This window comes from Myotis brandtii, unplaced genomic scaffold (assembly GCF_000412655.1).
Source record: "Myotis brandtii unplaced genomic scaffold, ASM41265v1 scaffold193, whole genome shotgun sequence".
Taxonomy (NCBI): Eukaryota; Metazoa; Chordata; class Mammalia; order Chiroptera; family Vespertilionidae; genus Myotis; species Myotis brandtii.
In genome coordinates this window covers 187,825-192,865 of record NW_005357191.1, presented here as the reverse complement: position 1 = coordinate 192,865, position 5,041 = coordinate 187,825, and positions in this window count along the sequence as shown.

Here is a 5,041-nt window from a genome sequence, read left to right as displayed (position 1 = left end):
TCTCCGTCCTGTCCGCACGCTCGGGGGGGCCCTGCCTGAGGAGCGGGCGCAGCACGCGCTTTATCTGCAGGATTGCGTTCGGGAGGCCGGGGGAGCCCCTCCCTGTGAAAAGCGACAGCGCACAGGCCCCGGGCTACGCGGTGAATGAACACTCCAGGCCTGGACGCGTCTGACGGGAGCCCCTGACTGTGTGCTCCTGTTTCCACCTCCCGTGAATCGGGGAAGGGCTGAGAGCCCTCCTTCTGCCATGGTCTGCACCACCCAATAGCCTCCTCAGCCTTACATGCGTAATGATTTCTTAACATCTTTTTTCCAAACCCAAACCTGTCTACCTCCTGTTAATTAGCTCATGATTTTTTGAAAAATGAGGACATGAATTGAAGGGGAGATAGATGCCCGAGTAGACGTGTGTGATGGTGATAGGTCTGTAGACCAGCAACATTCCGAGCATTTGAATGACTATCCGGTTGGGCTCAGAGAGGATCCGCAGGCCTGCCAGGGAGTTAGGGTTGCTGCCCAGCGGATCTCAGAGGTGACAACGCTGGAGGCCAAGAGGTTCCTTGGAGGGACAATCAAGCAGAGGCTGTCAGTGCTGCTGCTCCTGTGACATGGGGGGACTGAGAAAGACAGGGAAGGAGGAAGATGATTCGACAGACAGTATGTGGGCCATCCTGACCCAGGATGAGTATGGTGAGGTCATTAGGTCATTGGAAGGTAGACATCTGCCAGTGAACAAAATGTAATTTGCATTTTGTTGAGTTTGAAGTGATAGGCATGTCTGCAGCAAACTACCCACTCTGGTAGCCGGGCTCCCAGATGCAAGGTGAGCAAAAGACGTGTGGCCCAGCTCTCAAGAGCCCTAATCACTGGAACAAGGAAACTCGCCAGCGCTGCAAGACTGTAACAGAGGACTGGAAACCAGCCTCTGGGGCCAGGTGGACCCTGCGCTAGCACCTGAAGAGCAAGCGCAAACCACAGGTGGGAAGGGGGTGGGGGGACGGGTGGCAAGCAGAACAGTGAGAGGGCAGAGTCCAGATGAGCTGCAGAGGCGAGCGCAGGATTTACCCGTTACTCCCGCCCCAGGCAGGCTGGTGTGCGGCCAGATGAGGGTGAATGACGGCAGATAAGGTCCCAGTGAGAATCCAGGCCAGATGACTCCGGTCCTTGTGGCACTGCTCCCGTGACACTTGGCTGGAGCTTTGGCAGAGGCAGAATCCAAAAGGTCTGAGAGCATCTGCTGAAAGAGTATGTGCATAATGAAATGGATAGATTCTTTGAGAACAGACACAGACAGTATGAGCTAAACCTGATGTTAGAAAAGAAAGCAAAAGTACAGAGGGCTCCATGACAGAAAATGTACCCTGACCCTGGGCTGGAGACTTGCTAGCTGAGGGGCTTTAGGGGAGCTGTGTCAACTTTCCATGCCTACTTCCTCTAACATGTGAGGACAGTGCTAGTGCCACTCAGGATCCAACGAGCTAATAGATATCACACATTTGACACAAGTCCTTGCATGTAATATGTATATTTAGCTAAGAGAGAGAGAGAGAGAGGGAGAGAGAGAGAGAGAGAAAGAATACATAGCAAAAGGAGTGAAAGAATAGTGAGACAGAATGTAAGCTATATGAGGACAGATGGATGTTTTTTTCTATTTGGTCCAATGCTGTATCTCCAGTACCTTGAGGAGTGATTAGCACATATGTACACCCAATAAATAGTAGGTGAATAAATAAGTGAATAAATGAACAGAATCAGTACAGTTTATCCTAGAAGCTAATGAAAGAGAGAATTTCAAAGGTAACTATATGATATCAAATGTGAGATCCATATTTTTCTGCATTTTACATATATGGTCAAGCTTTTTATTACTGTGATTCTGGGAGATACTAGAACCTGTTTCTCTTTTATTTGGAGACAAAACAAAGCAACTTCTTTGCTCAAATTGGACAACTTCTTGATAGCACAGATCACATGAATGCAGATGGCCTCGCAGCGGTTCTCAACCTGTGGGTCGCGAACAATGAAAATACATCCTGCATATCAGATATTTACATTGCGATTCATAACAGTAGCAACATTACAGTTATGAAGTAGAAACAAAAATAATTTTATGGTTGGGGGTCACCACAACATGAGGAACTGTATTAAAGGGTCGCGGCATTAGGAAGGTTGAGAACCACTGGTAGTGTCTAGGAAGTAAGAGGAAGTAACTGGCTCTGTTGAGGGGGGTCACGGTGACTTTCAGGAGGGCAGAGTGGAGGGCTGAGCCAACACCAGACGGCATGTCTCCCGGGTTGGCTCCAGGATCTCTAGGCTCTGTTCTGTCTCCAGCGTTGGTAGATAAGGACGGAGGTCTGAGCCACTGTTCTTAGGAAACAAATATCCCTGACCGCCCATCTCTGCAAGCAAGCTGTGGACTCAATGTCATGTATTTACAAATGCTATGTGAAGGGCCACTGGGGCAGTTTCTTGTTTAGTAGGGCTGGTCTAATTTAAACTTCTAATTTCTTATGCTCATTCTTCGGAATGAATAAAACATCTCTGCATTTGTGCTGGTGCAACCACATTTAGTGCACCCCTCCCTGATCCTCACCCTGACTTCATCCCCGGACTCACTTGCAGCTTGCATAGCTACCCCACCCCCAGCTGTGTCTTCCCTTCTCCACTGGTGTTTCACCTTCTGTGCCGGTATGGGCTCCTCCATCCTCTAACCTGACTTCCTGCTCTCCCTTGTTAATGTCTTTGTCACCATGACTTGGGGCTCCTGAAACCACTTCCACGGGGCATCCCTGCCTTCTTCCCTAGCTTGAGTCCTTTTGACCATGGCCTTAGGTTTAGGGATTCACAGTCTTCTAGCTCAAGCTCAGCTCACTCCACAATGGAGAAAAAAACACAGAGCAGCCAGCACAAACCTCAAAATATCCTCAAAAGCAGCAGCCAACGACGCCGGCTTTCCTTCCTGCGTGTGGTCTTTAAAATGATCTGTGCTGCTTTTCATTAAAGCAGTTGCACCCTAGATTTTTACTGTTTATTTTTTCCAGAGACTATGTTGATTCCTTGAGCTAAGGCGGACTAGCATCTGCTCTCACAGCTCCAGCTTTCCCTGGCTGGGCGAGGGGCGCCTGCATCCAGGCACCTCTGCATGTCCATGGGAGGAATTCAGAGGACAGAGAGGCCGAGAAGCCTCCTCCTGCCCGAGGGGAAGCAGGGTCTCTGAGACACTGATGGGCGCAGTGGGAGAAATGCCGGGCCTGCTTCCCATGCACGGGAGCTTTAATCAGCACCGCGCGTGTCCACACAGATGGGTTTATGTGGTAATGCTGCAGGTGAAGAGTGATTTACATTAATATTTTCTTTTAAGTAATTTAATAAATTCAAAGACAAGAATATATCCTGTTCATACTTGTATTCCAAACTTGCTTCACTCTGAGCCTGCACAGAGTGAGGGGCCAGTGTAGGTTCTGGGACACATTAGCAAATGCAGTGTCCCTTGTGATGGATGATATTGTATTTTTTTAGAATTCTTTTATGTCCAAGGGCAAACTTGGGCAAGATGGTTTTCTATCATCTAAAACCATCCTACAATCAAGTAACTGAATAAAGCTAGTGAAGTAATCAAGACAACTAGCCACAGATGATAAATCGCCGATCTAGAAATCAACATTACTCTTTTCAAAACAGCTGCATTCTTTAAATTAGCAGATAATTTGTTGTTATCTTCATAAACCTCCTGGCACATAATTAGGAAGAAATCCATGGGACACACAGAGGAGGTATGGAAACTTCAGAATGATTAGCCTTTCACACAATAGAAGAGAACATGTCCCCAAAGGTTTTCACCTTCTTTCTCTTGGGTGCACTATGTGATTGGAGAATAAGGGATTGGGGCAAGAATTTGTTGAATATACCGGAAAAAACTCAAAATGGATAAAAGATTTCAATGTAAGTCACAAAACCATAAAAATCCTTGTAGAAAACATAAGCAGTAAAATCTCAGACATCTCTCGCAGCAATATTTTTGCCTATATGTCTCCACAGGCAAGGGAAACTCAGGAAAAGATAAACAAAAGGGACTACATCAAACTAAAAAGCTTCTGCACAACAAAAGAAACCATCAACAAAATGAAAAGAGAACCCACTGTATGGGAGAATATATTTGCCAATGATACATCTGATAAGGGGTTAATTTTCAAAATATATAAAGAACTTACACAACTCAACATCAGGAAGACAAATAATCCAATTTAAAAATGTGCAGCCCGGCTGGTGTGGCTTTGTGGCTGAGCACCCACCCATACACCAAAAAGTCACAGGTTTAATTCCCGGTCAGGGCACATGCCCTGGTTGTGGCCTTGATCCCCAGTAGGGGGCGTGGAGGAGGCAGCTGATCGATGTTGATGTTTCTCTCTCATTGACATTTCTATCTCTCTCCCTCTCTCTAAATAAATAAAAACATATTTTTAAAAATGTGCAGAGGACCTGAATAAACACTCCTCCAAAGAGGACATACAGCTGGCAAATAGACATATGAAAAAAATGCTCAATATCACTAATCATCAGAGAGATATGCAAACTAAAACAACAATGAGGTATCACCTCACACCTGTAAGATGGCCACTATCAATAAATCAACAAACAAGTGCTGGCAAGGATGTGGAGAAAAGGGAACCCTTGTGCACTGCTGGTGGGAATGCAGTTTATTTGTGTGCATCTGTTTATTCCAGCCACTGTGGAAAACAGTATGGAATTTCCTCAAAACATTAAAAATGGAACTGTCTTTTGACTCAGCAATACCACTTCTGGTTATATATCATAAGAATCCCGATATGCCAATCAGAAAAAAAATATATGCATCACTATGTTTATAGCAACATTGTTTACAAGAGCCAAGATCTGGAAACAGCCCACGTGCCCATTAGCAGATGAGCGGTTAAGAAAGCAATGGTACATTTACACAATGGAATAATACATGGCTATGGGAGGAGGTGGAGGAGGAGGAGGAGGGGGAGGGAGAAGAAAGAAAGAAAGAAAGAAAGAAAGA